Source organism: Papio anubis, chromosome 5 (assembly GCF_008728515.1).
Source record: "Papio anubis isolate 15944 chromosome 5, Panubis1.0, whole genome shotgun sequence".
Classification (NCBI taxonomy): Eukaryota; Metazoa; Chordata; class Mammalia; order Primates; family Cercopithecidae; genus Papio; species Papio anubis.
In genome coordinates this window covers 73,166,643-73,189,437 of record NC_044980.1, presented here as the reverse complement: position 1 = coordinate 73,189,437, position 22,795 = coordinate 73,166,643, and the positions used below count along the sequence as shown (strand labels likewise).

The following is a 22,795-nucleotide window of genomic DNA, read 5'->3' as shown; positions in this document are numbered from 1 at the left end:
ACAATGGGATCGATGTTTCTGTTTCTGATTGTAAGAATGCAATTTCTTTTGTAGTTCATAAGCATGATAACTGGGTTTTCATGCTTGTCTGTGAGATGTGCTTCCCTTCAATCTTGTCATGTTGTTGGTACATTACCCATCTGACATGGAAAAAAAAGGATCCCCAGTATTCACCCAAACCATAAACTGAAAATTGGGACATGCTGACAAAGGGGAAAAAATACCAGACCTTTTAGCACACTCCAATAGTTTTTAAGGATAATGGTCGGGCAGTTTGAAATTAGAACCATTGTGGGAAGTCTTTGGTTGGCAGCCAGCCAGAGAAAGTCTCACAGCTGCTGCTGAGGTTTCTGATGGACATAATGCCCGTTGCTCCAGGTCCTGCGTTGCCATTCTCAGATGGCTTATGGGCTGTCCATGGGGTTGTGAGAATCTGGGAGGTCACAGTCTAATTCTGGAGCTAGAAGGATCCTCAAGGCAGTGGCATTTCCACCTAACAAGTTATTTCCAGGAAACAGGTCCCGGAGCACAGGGTATCTTCCAAGGCCACACAACTAATCAGCTCACAGCAGGTACTGCCCCTGTGCTCTCCTAGCGTTTCTATTTCCCAGTGCCCAGTACACACTTGGCCTTTGGTAAATGATGAGAGCATGAATGAGTGGATATTGGGCTTTCCCCCAAAGATAATCTGCTGTGTTTGCAGAACAGTTCAACAAAGAGCTCATAGCTATGGATTTTAAACACAGTCTTATGATTTGATTATTTGAATCTCGGATTGGGGTTTTTTTGTTCTTTGAGAAGGAGTTTTGCTCTGACGCCCAGGCTGGAGTGTAGTGGCAGGATCTCAGTTCACTGCAACCTCTACCCCTCTGCCTCCAGGGTTCAAGCTATTCTCCTGCCTCAGCCTCCCAAGTAGTGGGATTACAGGCGCCTGCCACCACGCCCAGCATATTTTTGTATTTTTAGTAGAGATGGGGTTTTGCCATGTTGGTCAGGCTGGTCTTGAACTCCTGATCTCAGGCAATCCACCTGCCTCAGCCTCCCAAATGCTGGGATTACAGGCGTGAGCCACTATGCCTGGTTTCGGGTTGAGTTTTTATGCTGTATTTTGTTGTAATAAAATCAGTTTAAACTTTTTGTTCCCTTCCTTCTCTTAAACTCCCAAGCAGTTATTTTCCAGAAAGTTCTGCTCTATGCATGGATGATAGAATTTAACAGAAAGCAGGTTTTAAGACTGTACTATTTCACCATTAGTGTAGTTGGTGGAAGTTGCAGGTTGCTGAGTAAGGGGCATGAGGCCATTTAAATGAGGCACTTTATGCAAATCATTTTGCCTAGCAGCGGCTTCTGGCTGGAGGCTTTGAAAAGCATGAAGCTGTAAATTATTTCCTTATGATAGAGGGTGGGTAGGAATGAGGGTTGCCACGGATTGCAATTTTTCTTTTTTCCTTTTTTTTTTTTTTTTTGAGACAGAGTCTCGCTCTGTCGCCAGGCGAGTGCAGTGGTGCCACCTCTGCTTACTGCAATCTCCGCCTCTTAGGTTCAAGCGATTCTCCTGCCTCAGCCACCCAAGAAGCTAGGACTACAGGCGCCCGCCACCATGCCTAGCTAATTTTTTGTATTTTTAGTAGATACGGGGTTTCACCATGTTGGCCAGGATGATCTCGACCTCTTGACCTCATGATTCGCCTGCCTTGGCCTCCCCAAAGTGCTAGAATGACAGGTGTGAGCCACTGCGCCCGGCCGATTGCATATTTTTTGGAAGCAAGAGGTCCAGCAGGGCTGAGTCCCTGACTTCTTTTTTTTTTCTCTTTTCTTTCTAGAAGAGGGGTGTGGCAGATAGCTGGACCCAGTGCTTGAGAGGAGCACAAATGCTTATTTCATTTGCCCTTCATCATGGATTGCTTGAGGGTATTCTCTGATTATTAGAGAGAACTGGCAATGGCGGAGAGGTGGCTCTCGCTTGTAATCCCAATACTTTGGGAGGCCGAGGTGGATGAATTGCTTGAGCCCAAGAATTCGAGACCATCCTGGGCAACATAGTGAAACCCCATCTCTACAAAAAAATACAAACATTAGCCGGGCGTGGTGGCGTGCAGTTGTAGTCCCAGCTGCTCTGGAGGCTGAGGTGGGAGGATCACCTGAGGCTGGAAAGTTGAAGCTGCAGTGAGCCATGATACTGCAACCCAGCCTGAGTGACATGACAAAAAGACATGAACAAAAAAAAAAAAAAAAAAGAGAGAGAAAGCCCTCCACTTCTCTTCTTAGCATTTCATTCTCCTTTTTCATGTTTGTAAAACAATTAGGGAGTCCTGTGCATAGCTGATATTTAAGTTACCCCCAGATGCCAATAGCACTCACCAGTCTTTGTGAAAACACTACCCCTGCCTTTACTACCAAGGATGCACCTGGCCCCTGGGGCATGCAGTGATACTGCCCAGAAAAGAAACACTAGGACCGGGGACAGTGGCACACACCTTTAATCCCAGCACCTTGGGAGGCTGAGGCGGGCGAATCACCTGAGGTCAGGAATTCCAGACCGGCCTGGCCAACAGGGTGAAACCCCATCCCTACAAAAATACAAAAAAGCCCGTCATGATGGCGAGAGGCCGAAGCAGGAGAATCGCTTGAACCCGGGAGGCGGAGGTTGCAGCGAACTGACAACGCACCATTGCACTCCAGCCTGGGCAACAGAGCAAGACCTCGTCTCAAAAAAAAAAAGAAAGAAAAGAAAAGAAAACGAAACACTGGACCAGGTGCGGTGGCTCATGCCTGTAATCCCAGCACTTTGAGAGGCTGAGGAGGGTGGATCACCGGAGGTCAGGAGTTCGAGACCGACCTGGGCAAGATGGTGAAACCCCTGCCTCTACTGAAAATACAAAAGTTAGCCGGGCGTGGTGGCGTGCACCTGTAATCCCAGCTACTCGGGAGACTGAGGCAGGAGAATCGCTTGAACCCGGGAGGTGGAGGTTGCAGTGAGCCAAGATGCCACCGCACTCGAGCCTGGATGACAGAGCGAGAATCAGTTTCAAGGAAAAAAAAGATTTAGTACTTAAGCTACGCGAAGTATTTGATGGGAGGAAAAGGACAAACCTGCTTCCTACTGAGAATTAATTTAAACATATTTTTGATATGGATTTTTTAAGGCTTTTTTGTTCATATAGTTCAGAGGCAGTGTAGCAGAGAAGTTAAGAGCCAGTTCTAAGTGATGGGAAGCCTGAGTTCCAATATGTTCTCAGCCATTTACTGGTGGTGTGCTTTGATCAGTTACTTCATCTGTTGGTTGTTTAATTTGTACATCTGTAAAATGGGGTAATCCCTAGGATCTCCTTTATAGGATTTTGCACTTGGAACAGTGACTGGCCCACAGTTTGAGTTCATAAATGTTAGATGTTGTAGTTATGGGGAGAACTGTCACTCTTCCTTGGGATACTGATACCCAAATTGTGAGTTGTCAGTAAGCTTTCTTTGAAGTTTGCTCCACACCCTTTCCATTAAAATAAGTAATGTGTAGATCCAATATTTAACCATGATAAAATGGGTTAAAAAGGAGTCCATTAAAAGTATTGAGAAAAGATGGGTGACCTTTTAAAAAATCTAAAATGGCCAAGGTTTTTCTAGACACAAGATCCATAAACCAAATTAAAGAAAGAACTTAAATGACACACAGTGATTCGTAGAACAGAGATCCACTTGCCTTAATTTGCACAGTGTTCTTATAAATCAACAGAAAGGATACATAACAAAAATTTAAAAGGTTAGGGATCATTTAGGAAAAAATGCACATGCCAACAAACGTGAGAAAATGCTCAGTCTTACTTATAATTTAAGAACTACAATTCACCCAGGCACGGTGGCTCATGCCTGTAATACCAGCTAATCAGGAGGCTGAGGCATGATAATTGCTTGAACCCAAGAGGCAGAGGTTGTAGTGAGCCAAGATCATGCCACTGCACTCCAGCCTGGGCGACAGAGCAAGACTCTGTCTCAAAAACAAAACAAAACAAAAATTACAATTAAAAATGAGAGAGTTTTCATTGGCAAAGTTGAAAAGAAAGTTGAAAGAAAAACCTACTCTTCTGGATTTGTGTTTGTTCACTTATGGAGAATTTATTTTGTCATAATCTCTTTGAATAATAAATATGTTCTTGGGTCTAGCAATTCTTCTATTGTATTAGAAGTAAACTTGGAACATCTTAAACACTGATAATGAAGACTAATTTAAAATAAAAAGTTACTAGCCTTTCATACAATGAAATATCATGTTGCCGTTAAAAAGGATGAAATTAACAATGGAATATTATACAGCCTTAATAAAGAAGGAAAACTTGTCACATACTACAATGTGGGTGCACCTCAAGGACATTATGCTAAGTGAAATAAAAGTATATAATAAAAGTCACAAAAGGAGAAATACTGTATGATTCCACTCATATGAAGTGTCTAAAGTAGTCAAAATCATAGAAAATAGAAAGGTGGTTCCCTAGGGCCCAGGGGAGGTGGGAAGGAGAACTAGTGTTTAGTGGGTATAGTGTTTCAGTGCTGCACAATGAAAAAGTTATAGAAATCTGTTGCACAACAATGTGAATATACTTAACATTACTGAACTGTACACTTAAAAATGGTTAGGATGATACGTTTAATGTTATGTGTGTTTCACCATAGTAAAAAAAGAGTAAGTTAAATCTGTATGTACAGAGAGGAACAGGTAGCCAAGCTAACAGTGTTAGTTAAGTAGGGGTTATAAAAAGAGGAGGTTAAAGAACACTATGTCTATGATGAACCCAATTATGGTTTCTAATTTGAAAGGCACATATGTTTCCATGTATGTAGATACATATATACACAAGAATTCTGAGAGTTTTAAAGATACCCTAGAAGCTGCCACCAGTGGTTATGGCAGTAGAGTAATAATAGGAGGTTGGAGGATAGGGGATAATGTTGGGGGCATTTGTTTTTCATTCAACAATTTTAAAGCTTATTTTAGCAAACCTAAATGTGCGAAATTCATCATGCTTTATAATTGTATTTGCTAGCATTGTTTTCATTGTGATATCATCTCTGCCCTTTGTGGTGGTAGTGGTGGTAGTATGTGATGTGTTTAGAAGTAGGTTTGGAGATAACAGAGTTTAACCCATTTTTGCATTAGAAAGGAAACATCAATTTGGTTGCACAACTGGTATGAATATGTGGTGTAATTTTTATCAACATTGTTCACAATTTACATATGTAAATGTAGATTTTTCTTAAGTGTAGTGAGGTAAATGGAACTGGAAAAAAAAAGGGTATGCCAATCCTGAAAAAAATGGTGCTAAGATTAAACTGTCAGATCAGTCTTTGTCAAGTGCTCCAGCTGGCTGTGGATTATTAGGAAGTATTCAAAGGGCTGCTTTGGTACAAGACAGGAAAATTGCTGGAGAAATGACTGCTCTGGTGCTAAGATTCAGCCATTTCAAATGGGCAATCTCTTAAACGTAAAAGTTGGGGCCGGGCACGGTGACTCACGCCTGTAATCCCAGCACTTTGGGAGGCTGAGGCGGATGGATCCCAAGGTCAGGAGTTTGAGACTAGCCTGGCCCATATGGTGAAACCCTGTCTCTACTATAAATACAAAAATTAGCCGGGCATGGTGGCGGGCACCTGTAGTCCCAGCTACTCGGGAGGCTGAGACAGAAGCATCGCTTGAACCCGGGAGGCAGAGGTTGCAGTGAGCCGAGATCATGCCACTGCACGCCAGCCTGGGTGACAGAGCGAGACTCTGTCTCAAAAAAAAAAAAAAAAAAAAAGTAAAAATTGAGAGATCTATAAAATCCTTTCCGTAAACTTTACAAAGCATTTTATAGCAGACTAATAAGAAACACATGAAGCAATTTCAGCTCCTAAAGTCCTGGGAATTTGCCTTTGGGAATACTTTATTCCTATTTAAATTAACAAGCGTTCCAAAAAAAAAGTCCTAGTTTTATTTTTATTCTTAAAGTGACATTGGAGAGATGTCCACACTTTTACTTCTCCAATGAGCAGAGATGTCCAACCAAGTGATTTTAAAATTATTATTTGAGGTTTTTTTTAAACTTATCCTAAAATGGCTATTAGGTTATTTTTAACTAAAGAAATTATTATTATTATTATTATTTGAGATGGAGTTTTGCTTTTGTTGCCCAGGCTGGAGTACGATGGTGTGATCTTGGCTCACTGCAACCTTCACCTCCTGGGTTCAAGCGATTCTCCTGCCTCAGCCTCCCGAGTAGCTGGGATTACAGGCATGCGCCACCACGCCCCCTGCTAATTTTTTGTATTTTTAGTAGAGGTAGGGTTTCTCCATGTTGGTCAGGCTGGTCTCGAACTCCCGACCTCAGATGATCCGCCCGCCTTGGTCTCCCAAAGTGCTGGGATTACGGGCTTGAGCCACTGTGCCCGGCCTTAAAGAAATTATTGATAAAGTAAAAAGTAGTTTCACATAGCATACAGCCCAGTCATTTGAAGTGTGCAATTCAGTGGTTTTATAGTATATGTGCAGAGTTGTGGAACCATCATGACAACTTAGTTTTTGTCACCTCTATGCTTATTAGCAGTCACTCCCAGTTCCCTCCCAGACTCCCTCAGAGTCTTGGCAATTGTTAATCTACTCACTGTCTCTATGGACTTTCGTAGACATTTCCTATTAATGAAACCATATAATGTATAGTCTTTAGGACTACTTCTTTAACTTAGTATGTTCTCAAGGTTCATCCATGTTATAGCATGTGTCAGTACTTCTTTTTTGTTGTTGTTGTTGTTTTTTTGAGACGGAGTCTCACTCTGTCGCCAGGCTGGAGTGCGGTGGCACAATCTTGGCTCACCACAACCTCTGCCTCTCCGGTTCAAGCGATTCCCCTGCCTTAGCCTCCTGAGTAGCTGGGACTACAGGCGTGTGCCATCATGCCCAGCCAATTTTCATAGTTTTAGTAGAGATGGGGTTTCACTATATTGGCCAGGCTGGTCTCAAACTCCTGACCTCGTGATCTGCCCACCTTGACCTCCCAAAGTGCTGGGATTACAGGTGTGAGCCACTGTGCCCCGCCAGGTACTTCATTCCTTTTACCACACTTTACTTAAACCCGTTTCTCAGCTGATGATCGTTTGTTTCCACTTTTTTTTTTTGAGATAGTCTCGCTCTGTTGCTCAGGCTGGAGTGCAGTGGTGCGATCTTGGCTCAATGCAAGCTCCGCCTCCCGGGTTGACGCCATTCTCCTGCCTCAGCCTCCCGAGTAGCTGGGACAGGTGCCCGCCAGCGCACCTGGCTAATTTTTTTTTTTTTTTGGTATTTTTAGTAGAGACTGGGTTTTATGGTATTAGCCAGGATGGTCTCGATTTCCTGACCTCGTGATCTGCCCGCCTCGGCCTCCCAAAGTGCTGGGATTACAGGCATGAGCCACCTTGCCTGGCCGTTTTTGTTTTTTGTTTTTTTTTTAAAGATGGAGTCTTAGTCTGTTTCTCAAGCTGGAGTGTGGTGGCACAGTCATGGCTCACTATAGCCCTGAACTCTCAGGTTGAAGTGATCCCCCTGTCTCAGCCTCTCATGTAGCTGGGACCACAGGTGCGTGCCATCGCACTTGGCTCACTTTTTGATATTTTATAGAGATGGGATCTCACTATGTTGCCCAGGCTGGTCTCCAACTCTTGGGCTCAGGTAATCCTCCCATCTTGGCCTCCCAAAGTGCTGGGATTACTGGCATGAGCCACAGCACCTGGCCATTCTTAATGAGTTAATTTTTATCTGTGATATAGGGAAAGGGTCCAACTTCATTGTTTTGCATTTGAATATCCAGTTCCACCAACATTTGTTGAAAAGACTGTTCTTTCCCAGTTGAATTATCTTGGCAGAATTAGTTGACTGTCAGTGTTAAGGTTTATTTCTGGGCTTTCAATTCTATTGATTTTTTTTAATTTGACTGTATGTTGGAAGAATTATTCATCTGGAATTTAGGCCTACTGGGGCTGGTGGTCATGACGCTGGAGGTTGTGTTTTGGGAACTGGTGACCAGTCATTCTTAGATGGTTGACTCATCTTTTTTGTGACCATGAGATTTAAATATTTACAGAGATTTAAGTGTAAGTAACAAAGGCCTGCAGTAGATGCTGTTACAGGCATGAGAAATGATTTTGTTTATACAGATCACAAATTATAAATACAGTGGCAGTGGTCACTGGAGCCATCCATATATCACAGTTAAACTGTTCTCCTGAGTAATGGAGTTGTCAGCACTGAAGTACACTTCCTTGCCATATGGCGCAGTAGCCGGTTCTTTATTTAATATTTTCATTTACTAAGCAATAACTTAATTGGAAAATGAATTTTGATTGAGTTTTCTATAGTTACTGTTTTTTAAAAGTACTATTCCCTTTTTCTCTTTTCCACTTTCAATTTGGTGAGGTAGTTAAAAATACTGGCTTTGAAATTACCTGGGACTGTTGCAGTGGCTCACACCTGTAATCCTACCACATGGGAGACTGAGGTGGGAGGATTGCTTGAAGCCAGGAGTTCGAGACCAGCCTGGGCAAAACCCAATCTCTACAAAAAATACAAATAGTAGCCAGCTTGGAAGTGTGCGCCTGTAGTTCCAGCTACTTGGGAGGCTGAGGAGGGAGGATTGCTTGAGCCCAAGATGTCGAGGCTGCAGTGAGCTGTGATCGTGCCACTGTACTCCATCCACCAAGAAGCTGTGACCTTAGGCAATTTATTTCCTAGAGTTCAAGTTTCCCAACTGCTACAGAGGAGAAAAATAATAACAACAGTAATACCTGACAGATTGGGAGAGATTGTGCTGGTGTCACAGAGTCTGTGACAGCACTTGGAAGGGAGTGTGCTGCATAAATGAGAATGGCTGCCGTTGTTGCACTATTATTTGTTTTACATGGTTATAAAACTTCCCGCAAGCCCCCTTTGAAAAGGCAAATCAGTAGTTGGCAAACAAATTCAAAGAGCCATAATTTCTTCCCTTCCTTCCTTCCTTCCTTCCTTCCTTCCTTCCTTTCCTTCCTTCCTTTCCTTCCTTTCCTTCCTTTCCTTCCTTTCCTTCTTTCCTTCTTTCTTTCTTTCTTCTTTCGTGCCTGCCTGCCTGCCTGCCTGCCTTCCTTCTTTCTTTCTTTCGACAGTCTTGCTCTGGAATGCAGTGGCGGGATTGTGGCTCACTGCAACCTCTCCCTCCTGGGTTCAGATGATTCTCCTATCTAAGCCTCCTGAGTAGCTGGTGCGTGCCACCATACCTAATTTTGTTGTATTTTTACTAGAGACAGGGTTTCACCATGTTGACCAGGCTGGTTTTGAACGCCTGACTTCGAGTGATCTGCCTGCCTCAGCCTCCCAAAGTGTTGGGATTGCAGGTATGAGCCACTGTGCCCGGCCAGTAGCTTTTTGGTCAGGTGTGAGGTTTGAGTGATGGAGTTGGGGATGCTAGAGCTGCAAGTTCCTGGAGCAGGCTGAGCCTCCAAGAGGGAGCGAGTCCCTTGGGTTCCTTCTGCCCTGGGAATTTCCTGAGCAGTGGGAGGAGAACTGGCAACTAGGTAAATCTCCCAGAATTTGAGGAAATGAGATGCTGCTACTTTGGAGTGACTAGGTTTAGATCCCAGCCCTGTAAACCTCTGGCCTTCCTTTTCAAGGACACTAAGAATAATATTGACAATTAACGTTCTAAGTGCCTTGAAAACATTCTCAGTCTTAATAATCCTATGATGTAAGAACTACTGTTGTGTCTGTTTGTATGAGGCAGCAGAGGCACAGAGCATTTAAGTAGCCTTGTACTGAATGAAATGAGCATGTATACAAGCTAACATTAAACACGTATGGGCCAGGCACATGTGCTGAGCACTTTACATGGGTGATTTCATGTAATCTTTATAGATGTTCATCATTATAACATTATATGGCTGAACAGGTCTGTGTTTTGTTTTTTCCTTTTCTTTTTAATTAGTTCCTGTAAGCGGAATGTCTGTGTTTTTGTATTGCTTCACTGGCCAAGAGATTTCTCCCTACGTTAGAGAGCAAGTTTCTGTTGTTTACTTTTACCCTTTCCTAGTGTTGACTTAAACAATGAATGTTCAATGTAGGCGAGTTCAAATTCTAGTTTGTTTATATTGATCACTTTTAGTTACTCAATAACTTTAAAAGTTGGTTGCAAAACTATTTCGTTTTTTGCAGCCTCTGAAAAGAGGATTCTGAGATGTTAAAGTAGCGCAAAAAAAAAAAAAAAAAAGTATGTAAGTATGTAAAATGCCAGGCATGGTGGCTCACCCCTGCAATCCCAGCACTTTGGGAGGCTGAGGCAGGTGGATCACTTGAGGTCAGCAGTTAGAGACCAGCCTGGCCAACATGGTGAAACTGCATCTCTACTAAAAATACAAAAATTAGCCGGGCATGGTGGCGTGCACCTGTAATCCTAGCTACTGGGGAGGCTGAGGCACAAGAATCGCTTGAGCTCAGGAGGCGGAGGTTGCAGTGAGCCGAGATCGCACCACTGCACTCCAGCCTAGGCAACTCCATCTCAAAAACAAAAAAGTATGTAAAATATTGGTGGTATTTTGAGAAAAAGGACATTTTCTGAATTTATCACTAAATTTGTTTTAAACCTAAATATAGTTTTTGTTTTCCACCTTTTTCTTTTGTTCTTGTTTCTTGTTATAGTTAACTTTGAAGAGTTTGGAATGATCTTTTCATTTATATTAGAGTGTGAGGTATTCTAATGCTATCAACAAGAAAAAAACATGAATTACGTGGGAAATTTTAGACATGGACATTTTGTGCAGGCAACTTAAAATTTTTATCTTGGCTGGGGATGGTGGTTCATGTCTGTAATCCCAGTGCTTTGGGATTGAGGCTAGGAGTTTAAGACCAGCCTGGGGAGTATAGCAAACAAAAAATAAAATAAAACAACTAGCAGGGCATGGTGGCATGTACCTGTAGTCCTAAGTACTTGGAAGGCTGAGGCAGGAGAATCATTTGAGGCAAGGAGTTCAAGGCTCCAAAGAGCTATGGTTGCACCATTGCGCTTCAGTGTGGGCAACAGAATGAGACCCTTTCTTAAACAAAAATAAAAATTCTTAATAGTGTAAAGAGAAAGGCAACGATGAAAGATTTGGATTGTGATTCAAATTTTATACACACTACAAGTGCCAAACTCAGTTTTCACTGTTTTATGCCAAGTGTCTATACATTTTTTCCTTCCTTCCTTCCCCCCCTCCCCTCCTCCCTCCCTCTCTCCCTCTTTTCCCTCCTTCCCTCCCTCCCTCACTGTGCTGCCCAGGCTGGAGTGTGGTGCCGAGATCATAGCTCACTGTAGCCTTCTTGACCTCACAGGGTCAGGTGATCCTCCCATCTCAGTCTCCTGGGTAGCTGAGGCTACAGGTGCATGCTACCATGCCTGGCTATTTTTTTTTTTTTTTCGTGTTATTTGTAGAGATGGGGTTTTGCCATGTTGCCCAGGCTGGTCTCGAACTCTTGGGCTCAAGTGATCACCCACCTTGGCCTCTCAAAGTGCTGGGATTACAGATGTGAGCCACCATGCCGGCCAACTGTCTGTACTTTTAACCAAAGTCCAGAATAATTGCTAGAAACTTTTAAACCTTCTTACTCTGTGTAAACACAGTCTTTTTCTTTTTTGTAAGTCAGAGTCTCACTCTGTTGTCCATGTTGCAGTGCAGTGGCACTATCTTGGCTCACTGCAACCTCTGCTTTCCGGGTTCAAGTGATTCTCATGCCTCAGCCTCCTGAGTAGCTGGGACCACAGGTGTTCGCCCCCACCCTGGCTAGTTTTTGAATTTGTAACTTTCAAATGATTGACTGCAAAAATCAGATAGTCAATCTAAAAATAAACATCTACACATGCGAATTTTTTTTTTTTTTATTTTTTATTTTTAGTAGAGACGGGGTTTCACCATATTGTCCAGGCTGGTCTCAAACTCCTGGCCTCAAGTGATCCACCTGCCTGGGCCTCCCGAAGTGCTGGGATTATAGGCGTGAGCCACTGCTCCCGGCTGTAAACACAGTTTTATTATGAGGTGTGCTGTGACTCTCTAGAGACAGCTCTGCTCTAGAGACGGCACCATAGCAGCACAGGAAAGAGTTTAGGGCCTGGCTGACTGAGTTCCTATGTCGACCTTAGGAGAGACCTCAGTTTTCTCATTTGTGAGAAAAACGGAATTCTATTTTCCTTTTTCTCTCTTTTCTTCCTTTATGTTTTCTCTACTTATTTTGTCTTTTCCTCATTTTTCTGTCAGTATAGCTTATAAAATTTTTTCTGATTATAAAAGTAGGCCATAGGCCAGGCGTGGTGGCTCATGCCTGTAATTCCAGCACTTTGGGAGGCCGAGGCGGGTGGATCACCTTAGGTCAGAAGTTCGAGACCAGCCTGGCCAACATAGTGAAACCCTGTCCCTACTAAAAATACAAAAATTAGCCGGGCATGGTGGAGGGGGCTCCTATAATCCCAGCTACTCGGGAGGCTGAGACAGGAGAATTGTTTGAACCTGGGAGGTGGAATTGCAGTGAGCTGAGATCACGCCACTGCACTCCAGCCCTGGGCAACGGAGCCAGACTCCATCTCAAAAAAAGAAAAAGTAGGGCATATTATGCCAAAAATTCAAGTAATAATCCTGTCTTATTTGTGAAAATATGGCAGTATGAGTATTTACTTTGTGGGATTGTTGGAGGATGAAATGAATCCATGCTAAGAACTGAGGACCTTACCTGGCACCTAGAAAATGCACAATGCAATTTCCTATTATTTAAAAAAATTATTATTAGTATCACTGCAACAAATTGCAAGAAGAATGAAGAATGGCTTTTGGAACAGTGGTGGGATGCCCAAGGCTGTGCTGGGTTCTCACAGCAAGCGTTGGGAATGGCACATCTAAAGGTCAGGACTAGCCCTCAGGAGGGGCAGGTGAGGGAGATGCAGCATCCAGTGGACTCTTCTGACTGCTGTGGGTGCATGCACCTGCTTTAGGGTCTCTCTTGAATTTATGTTTCTCTACGGGAGTAGGTGGAGGAGGGGTCAAAACAGTATATTCCAGATATCCTGAGATCTGGCAAAGGAAAACTGGTTTTAGAACCCTGTTGGGCTTTGGAATCAGAGATTAGGATTCTGGTTTATCCCAAAGTGGCTTCTGGAAAGTTGGTTAACCTCTGAGACTCAGGTTTCCTCATCTGTCAAATGGAGATTGTGATACTTCTATCAAAGGGTTATTTTTGGCCGGGTGCAGTGGCTCATGCCTGTAACATGGCAAAACCCCATCTCTACTAAAAAATACACAAAATTAGCCTGGCGTCATGGTGTGTACCTGTACTCCAGCTACTTGGGAGTCTGAGGCACGAGAATTGCTTGAACTGGGAGTTGGAGGTTGTAGTGAGCTGAGATCGGGCCACTGCCCTCCAGCCTGGGGGAACAGAGCCAGACTCTCAAACAAAAGGTAGGGGGGTGTTTTGTTTTGTTTTTTTTCCTTTAGGGCAATTAAATGAAAGGTCTTGAAAGCACCTTAGAGTAGTGCCTTGATACATAGGAAGTACTTAAAAAATGGTAGGTAACTATTACTTATAATGAGTGCTGGGTTAGAAGGATCTCCTTGGTTACCGAAGACACTCCCATCTTGAATTTTGGTGTTTTGATGGAGGCACAGGATATATTTCTCTGCCTCCTTAAATTGTTGAACGTGCTGCAAAGTTTGACACTTTGAAATAGAACTGGGGCTCTGGGACTTGGTTCTGTCTTTAGGGCTTTGTTCGCTGCCCTTGCGTATGCACACGTGTGCATGGTGAGTGCATTTTACACAGGTGCATGGGATAACCCTACTCTTTCAAGGCAGTATGGAAGCAGCAAAGCTTGCTGTCTTTGTCTTTTTGGGTGTTGCTGGTCTCCTCTGTCAGCACCATCAAGGCTTTGCTGCTCATTGCGCTCACCCAGCAGGGTGCTATTAGAAAGGAGGAGAATGAGTTCCGAAAATAAGGTAACTTATCCAGGCTTCACATTTGTCTCTATGTTGGGAATAATGCTACTCTCCCTGCCTGCCTTGTGGAGTGGTTATAAGGATAGAATGAGAGGAAGGTTGTGAAGGCGTGATCAAGGTGTTACACCAATCATTAAACATAAAGTATTGCAGAGAAATGGACTTCAGAGTCACCTGACTGAGGCAGAAATTCCAGTTCTATTTACTAGGTATGTCTGTGTTATTTGATACACTTTCTCATTATAATAGAGGTAGATGATAACAACGTAGGGCTGTGATAAACATTAAATTCTGTAACATATATAAAGAAACTAGTGAAGTATATGTTGCACAAAACAGGTACTCAAAAAGTTGTGTTTGGGTCTGTCAGGAGTTTGAGACCAGCCTGGGCAACATGGTGACACCCAGTCTCTACTAAAAATACAGATGTTAGCTGGGTGTGGCGTTGCGCCCCTGTAATCTCAGCTAATTGGGAGGCCGAGTCAAGAGAATTGCTTGAACCCGGGAGGCAGAGGTTGCAGTGAGCCGAGATCACGCCATTGTACTCCAGCCTGGGCAACAAGAGCAAAACTTCATCTCAAACACACACACACACACACACACACACACACACAAAGATCACCGCCAAAACTTCTGGTTTGGATCTGGTGAGGTCACAATTTTGGATTTGGTCCCCATGTGGTCCAGTTTTGCTCTTATGGAGTAAATCTCTGTTTCAGAGGCCACCATATCACATTTCCCGAGTCTCCTTGTAGACACCTAACTTATCAGTGATGAAGTGAGGTAATAACAGGAGATAATGATTCAGCAAAGCTTTGTCCGGTCACTGAGAAATTACCCTGAAACAGTGGCCCATCCACACTTGCCAAGTGGGGGTGATTCTTCTTCAGGGAGCACAGCGCAGCAGATTTTCCTCTAGGTCCTCTGTGTGTGTTCCTCAGGGTCTGGAAAGTGCTTACCCCAGAGAGTGAGCTTGGGACCATTTGTATTAAAGCTATTATTATTATTATTTGAGACAAAGTCTCACTTTGTCACCCAGGCTAGAGTGTGGTGGTGTGATCACACCTCACTGCAGCCTCCACCTCCTGTGTTTAAGTGATTCTCCTTGCCTCAGCCTCTCAAGTAGCTGGGACTGCAGATGGGCACCACCACGCCTAGCTCATTAAAAATTTTTTTTGGTAGAGCTGATGTCTCCCTGTGTCACCCAGAGTGGTCTCGAACTCCTGGGCTCAAGAGACCCACCTTAGCCTCCCTAAGTGCTGGGATTGTAGGCTTGAACCACCGTGTCTGGCCATTAAAGGTAGCCTCAAAACTCATTTTATAGTATTTATTTTCTTTTGATGTTCGTTGATTTTTTTTTTTTTTTTTTGCCAAAGTTGTCTTGCTTTTTAATGTAGACCAATGGAATGCATTTTACAGACAACGAAACATATCCTGTATGGTGGGTAGCAAATTAAATAGGCTTTTTACTTTTTTTCTACTCTTTAATTCTTTACCTATTAAAATATTGCAGTTTTCTGTTCATTTAAAAAACTTAGGAAATTCATGCTTAATGTTAAACCTTGAAAACATAGACAAAGTAAACGAAGGCCATCTAACATCCCATAATCCTGGTTAATAGTTTTGTGTATTCATCTTTCCCAAGGATGTGTCCGTTAGCATTTTTTCCAGGTTGAATTACAGACACCTTTTTCAGAGACTGCATACTACTCTCTCGTGATTCCCTTACCTGTTATGGTGAAGTCATGTGTGATCTCACTGGAAACTTGCTTTCGTTATTTGCCATCACCAAAGGGCCCTTCTGAGTGAAGAGCTAGGGCAGCTGGCTGGTGGGTGTGCGGCGTGTTATCATCACTTGAACACAGGATTGTTAGTTAAAGGTGTCTGCTGTCGGCTGATGTCAGATGATCCCCTGGGGAGGTTTTGTTTTTGTTTTTGTTTTTAAACCCTGTAGGCTCCAGTTCTGCTTCAGCAGGTCTGGGATGGAGCCTGAGACTCCCCGTGATGCCCAGGCAGCTGTTCCTGAGTCCCCTTTGGAGTGCCATTGAGCCAAGGTCCCTAGCATGGCTGAGTGCTCTCTGCTCCTGGAGTGAGGCAGTCTCTGCTTTTGTTCTGCTCAGGGCTGACCTGTTTTGGGGGGCTTTCTCCACTTCCTGGCTCTTTTCCCTCATCTACACTGCTCAAGACCCCATTTCTTCCCTGCTGTCTCATGCTCACATCCACACTCCTCCCAAACCTCTGCTGCTGTCACTCCAGCAGGCTCCTCCATCTCCCCAGGCCACCCCTCCTCCCGCCACCCCTCCTCCCGCCACCACTCCCACCACCACATCAGAGTCCTTTTTTTTTTTCAGTTACTACTTGATTGCCCCCCTCGCCGCTTCACCCCTCAGGCTCCTGTCTGGGAGCCCTCAGATTCCTTTCTCTGCATGGAGAGCAGAGACTCCCACCTCAGAGGCACCATCAGTCAGGTGTGTCCTGGCCCCAAACTGGCTCTCCACTTGGGGCTCCCTGAGTGTTGAGGCCTTGGATTTCCTTGCAGGGGAAGGAAGGAAGGGTGAGAAAGATCCAGAATCTTCAAAGGAGCCTTCTTTGCCCAGTCCAACATCCACTCCACCCAGCTGACTGGAGAAATAAATGCTAGGTTTGACTGAACAAATAACAGTAATTAAGATCTGTTTCCTGAACAGCCTCCCCCTTCGGCCTGTTTACTCTGCAGCCCAATAACAATTCGTTCAGTCAGCCTGGCATTGAGGTCCATTGTGTTTGATTTTGATGCCGGGGTGCTGGTCTTCACAATCTAGGGCTGATAGAAGACTTCTGCCTTGTAATTTTAAAAAGTAGAGGGAACACCACTGCCAACATGAACAAGTTACTTGTTTCTATCTCTCTCTTTTTTTTTTTTGAGACAGTTGCGCCCTGTCGCTCAGGCTGAAGTGTAGTGACGGTATCTGGGCTTACTGCAACCTCCGCCTCTCGAGTTCAAGCAATTCTCCTGCCTTGCCCTCCCGAGTAGCTGGGATTACAGGCACATGCCACCATACTGAGCTAGTTTTTTTGTGATTTTAGTATAGACAGGGTTTGGCCATGTTGGCCGGGCTGGTCTTAAACTCCTGACCTCAGGTGATCCGCCGGCCTTGGCCTCCAAAGTGCTGGGATTACAGGCGTGAACCACCGCGCCTGGTCTGTGACTTGCTGCTATCTCTGTACTCCCATATTTGGTTGTGCAGCCAATACTCTGAATGAAAAAACAAAAAGGTAAAGGTTGGTGGGTGGTGATGTAAGGTTATTTTCATTTCTGTTGATGATAGAAGAAATAAGTATGATAAGCACCTTCATTTGGCCCTGGTTCCTCTTGCAAATGTATTTTAAGAACATAAATAGGAGTTTCTCAAGCTGGGGGTGAGGGGGTAATTGCATGACAGTTCTCTGCCAGGTGGTGCCATCGAGGCAGCTGGTACTTGAATGCAGGCATCCTCACAAAGGCTGTCTAGGGCTTTGTGCCAGCTTGCCTTGGAATGAGGAACTGTTTCAGAAGTGGGTGGAGGGGTGCTGATAAAACCCACTGGGCGTCTGGCAGTGCTTACTTGAAAAGGCAATGAGCAGTGGCTATTTGTTTGGGGGAAAGGCACACACCTATTCATTCCTTCCACTTCAAGCTATAAGTGGAAGAAGAAGATGAATTTCAAGGATGAAAAGAGGGCAGAGCTGGGAAGAAGGTTTCCTGAAGTCGGAGGGATGATGAAGGCTAAAGCTAACTGTGAGAAAAAGTGTTTTCTCAGCTGTCGAAAACAGTGCAGCTGCTACTCCAAGAAAAAAGCTGGTAAACCAGAACTTTCATGTCACCACCAGGCATCCAGAACACAGGGTGGGTTAGAGGAGTGAGGGTGACCCTGTAGGAGGGATGCGTGTCCTGAGAGGTTAGTGTGGGCCTCTGCCTCCCTTTCCCCTTCCCCGATTCTGCCTCTGAGCACTGGTACTATCCTGGTACAGCTGTGGTTTTCCAAACCAGAGGCCTGTTTTCTGACGTTTCATTTTCTGATTTATGTATTTATGTGAAAAATGTTAGAAAGGCTTGAAATAATCATCTTGTATTGAACACTGTGAATCCTAAAGAACAGGATTTTATGGGATCTAGGGTAGGTGAAGTGTGCAAGTTTTTCCTTGTACAGAGCCCTTGTTGCTAGACTAACCACCTTGAAAGAGAAACATCTTGTTACAGGGCAGTGCAGTGAGTCAGAGGTGTTCTTTTGAGTAGTGAGCCCTTTCTGTGATGTGGTTTGTCGGGAGAGCGGCCAGTGGTTGAATCTGCGTGTGGGGTGATTTAGTCGGCTGCTTCCAGAAGCGGGGGAAGGGAGGTAGATCGGGGTGGGCATTACCATAGCACAGCCTGTAGCTGTTCAAGAGCACCAGACTTTTTTTTTTTTTTTTAAGACGGAGTCTTGCTCTGTAACCAGACTGGAGTGCAGTGGCGTGATCTCGGCTCATTGCAACCTCTGACTCCCTGGTTCAAGTGATTCTTCTGCCTCAGCCTCCCAAGTAGCTGGGATTACAGGCACGTGCCACTATGCCCAGCTAATATATTATATATACATATATATATGTGTGTGTGTGTATATATATATATATATTTTTTTTTTTTGAGATGGAGTTTCACTCTTGTTACCCAGGCTAGAGTGCAATGGCGTGATCTCAGCTCACTGCAACCTCTGCCTCCCGGGTTCAAGCGATTCTCCTGCCTCAGCCTCTCGAGTAGATGGGATTACAGGCATTTGCCATCATGCCCGGCTAATTTTGTATTTTTAGTAGAGATGGGGTTTCTCCATATTGGTCAGGCTGGTCTCAAACTCCTGACCTCAGGTGATCTGCCCACCTTCACCTCCCAAAGTGCTGGGATTGCAGGCGTGAGCCACTGTGTCCAGCCAAGGGCACCAGTTTTTTGGCCACCCCAGGGTTAATGCAACATGTGCCGGCTTTTCATTTTAACTGTCATGATGGATACTTTTCAAAATGTATTAGACTCTGAGAGACCTAACTGCCTTCTTACTAGGATCAGCAGAGCATTTTTTTGTTTGTTTGTTTGTTTTTGAGATGGAGTAGAGTGTTTTTTAAAGCTACTAACGATGACTTCATTTACTTGTCTCAAGTGTCTGTTAGTATATTGCACAGTAGATACAGAAGTGTGGAACCCAGAGGATGAGTTACTAGCTCCTTCCTCTTCCAGACTGCTGAGTTGTTTGCACTGATGTGTTTTTTGATGCAGCACTGATGCTTGTCACTAGATTTGTCCTTGAGCCAAATCACCTAACCTTTCTGGGCCTCAGTTTTCACATCAGGAAAATACAAGGACTGGACTAGATCAGTGCAGGTTTTGGAACGTAGCCGGTTTAGGTGGAATTTTCTGGATGCCGAGTTTGATTTTAAAAAATCCACTAAAATATGAGCTTCCTGAGAGCAGGGACTATACTGCCAACTCCTAGAACCGGTACCCAGTCACTAGTAAGCATTTAATAAATACTGTATGAATATATAACTACCTGTGTGGTATTATAATGCATCTGCATGTGTTACATATTGTGCAAAGAATTTCGTTTGGTGGGGAAAGAAGTGCACTCGCCGCTAAACCCTTGAAGCTTCTGGGGCACTTGAGTTCTAAGGTCCTCTGCACTCCAGCTCTCTGAGAGCAGTGAAATGAGCTCCTTTCTGTTTCCATCCCAGAGCATACGGGCATCTAGCTGGCACCGGGGCCCGTCACCAGCCTAGAAAGCACTCTGTGGCTTGGCAGCGTTTGGGGATTGGGCTGGCACATAGCACCTCTTGGAAGGGGCTTGGCAGGTTTCTCCCTTGCAGCATAATCTCCATGACACAATGAGGCAAATTTTGGGTTTAGTGTTTCACTGACTGCCGGTTGATAAGCTACTATTTATAAAGTAGAACAAGCAAGGTTTCTGCCCACCTTCTTTTTTGCTGAGACTATTTAAAACTGACTTTATTTTATAAATTAAAAATAAAACTTTTAAATAAACTTATTTTAAAAGTAAAACTTTGTAAAATAAAAATATCAAAATAAATATTAAAATTAAAAATTAAGAATTAAAAAGTAAAAATCAAACTTACTTTATAAATTAAATAAAACTAGTTTTTACTGTATTTTATTTTATTTGTGTTTTTAGAGACAGAGTCTCACTCTGTTGCCCTGGCTGAAGTGCAGTGATGCAATCTCAGCTCTATGTAACCTCGATCTTCTGGGCTCAATTTATCCTCCTACCTCAGCCTTCCAAGTAGCCAGGACTACAGGCTTGTGTCACCATGCCTGGCTAATTTTTGTATTTTTTTGTAGAGACAGTGTCTCACTATGTTACCCAGGCTCGTCTCAAACTCCTGGACTCAAGTGATCGACACACCTCGGCCTCCCAAAGTGCTGGGATTACAGGCGGGAGCCACTGTGCCCAGCCCTAAAACTAATTTTAAAAAAATATTTAAAACCCAATAAGTACTTTTGTTTTCTCCCATTCTCCTACACTTCTCTGTTTTGAGTTTCAAGGTTACATTTTCTTATACCTTTTTCTTCTAGAACTTACTTACACCTTTTTCAGCCCTGTTCTGCCACAGGGATTTGTTGCTTCAGTGGGTGCCAATGAATGTTCCAACAGCTCTTGATTTTTCCTCAGTGGAAATGAAGGTGTAAAGACGGCTTTAGCTTTCCAGCAAGTGTTCTCACACACATAAGTTGCCAGCATGCTCTCCTGTGTTCAGACTGAAGGTGGTGAACCCCGACAGTCTGACTGTGGAGATGTCTCTTGCTCTTCACCTCTAACTCAGTGCTCTTAACTGGGGAGCCATTGTCTGGAGACGTTTCTGATCATCACGCCTTGCAGGGGAGAGGGAGAGTTGAGCAACTGGCATCTAGTGGGTAGAGGCAGGGAGGGACGCTGCTGAACATTAGCATCCAGTGTACAGGACAGCCCCCCAAGAGAAAGAATTTTCTGGCCCCTAGTTAATAGTGTTGAGTCATAGAAACCTTGCTCTGAAGGATCTGCTCCTCAGGAACGTTTGTTTTCTGTTGAGCTGTCAGAAGGGATGTTGATTACCCTTCAACCTCAAACCTTATAGATCTCACCAACCTGCTAAAATGTATTAAGTGTGATATGATATTTTTTATTTTAAGGTAGAGGTAATGATTTTAAGGTAAGGTAACGATTCAAATAATCCCACTGCTGTCTGAGAACAGAGGACTTGATAAACATTCTTCTGGTGCTGAAAGTAACCCTAACCTCCTGAGAAGGAGACTCCAAAAAAGGGGAACATCTTTGTCTCAGACTCCATTGTAACCCCAAAGCTGGTTGCTGGCTTTGTATGTGTTCAGAGCCTGTTCTTGCCCATTTCAGACTTGGTTCTGATGGCTGGAGATACTAAGTTGACCCTTGACTGTTCGTTTCACGGAAATGTTCAACGTGGAAAATAACACAACTCTAGTATGTTGAAACTCGTTTGAGAAACCACTTGCCAGAAACTCTTCTCTCACAGTCCCTACAATCCTGCTGCCACAGTTATGGGCATGATGATGAAAGCCTTGGCGCTTTAGAGGATTCAATGAACTCAAAATAAAATTTAAGAAACCCAGATAAAGGAACTATAAGAGCATATTTCTAGGCTAGGCAGATATACAGCTTTCTGTTTCTCTAACTTCTTGAACTTTTAGGTAGCCGTATTAATCTGTTCTTGCATTGCTATAAAGAAATACCCGAGACTGGGTCATTTATAAAGAAAAGAGGTTTAAATGGCTCACCATTTTGCAAGCTGTACAGGAAGCATAGCAGGTTCTGCTTTGGGGGAGGCCTCAGGAAGCTTCCAATCATGGCAGAAGGCCAAGGAGGAGCAGGTGTCTTACATGGCAGGAGCAGAAGCAAGAGAGAGAGAGAGAGAGTAGGGAGATGTCACACACTTTTAGACAACTAGATCTCATGAGAACACACTCCCTGTTGTGAGAACAATACCAAGTGGATGGTGATAAACCGTTCATCAGAAATCTTCCCCCATGATCCAGTCACCTCCCACCAGGCCCCACCTCCAACATTAGGGATTACAGTTCAACATGAGCTTTGGGTGTGGACACAAATCCAAGCCATATCGATAGCTGTTTTTTTTTTTCATTTTATTTTTAATTGTTTCAAATTCTACCAAGTGTTGGTTTATTTACATCAGTGAAACTCTAAAAAGTTTTACAAGGCTTAAGGACGTTTTTTTTTTTTTTTTCTTGCAGGGTAAAAAACACATACATAAAATTTACCATCTTTTTTTTTTTTTTTTTTGAGACGGAGTCTGGCTCTGTTGCCCAGGCTGGAGTGCAGTGGCCGGATCTCAGCTCACTGCAAGCCCCGCCTCCCGGGTTCACGCCATTCTCCTGCCTCAGCCTCCCGAGTAGCTGGGAGTACAGGCGCCCGCCACCTCGCCCGGCTAATTTTTTTTGTATTTTTAGTAGAGACGGGGTTTCACCATGTTAGCCAGGATGGTCTCGATCTCCTGACCTCGTGATCCGCCCGTCTCGGCCTCCCAAAGTGCTGGGATTACAGGCTTGAGCCACCGCGCCCGGCAAAATTTACCATCTTAACTATTTTTTTGAGATGGAGTTTTGCTCTTGTTGCCCAGGCTGGAGTGGAGTGGCATGATCTTGGCTCACTGCAACCTCTCCCTCATGGGTTTAAGCAATTCTTTCCCTCATGGGTTTAAGCAATTCTCTCCCTCATGGGTTTAAGCAGTTCTCCTGCCTCAGCCCCCCAGGTAGCTGGGATTACAGATGTGTGCCACTTCGCCCGGCTAA

At 44.0% G+C, this 22,795-nt stretch overlaps 1 protein-coding gene and 1 non-coding gene across 2 annotated transcripts in view; both read left to right on the top strand.

Moving 5' to 3' along the window:
* The window catches only part of SERINC5 (serine incorporator 5), a 119,580-nt gene that overhangs the window by 16,741 nt on the left and 80,044 nt on the right, over window positions 1-22,795 (top strand). The window lies entirely within an intron of this gene.
* On the top strand, window positions 43-146 carry LOC116275163. The gene has a single exon (XR_004184120.1). It is a non-coding gene; the product is annotated as a small nucleolar RNA U13 (small nucleolar RNA).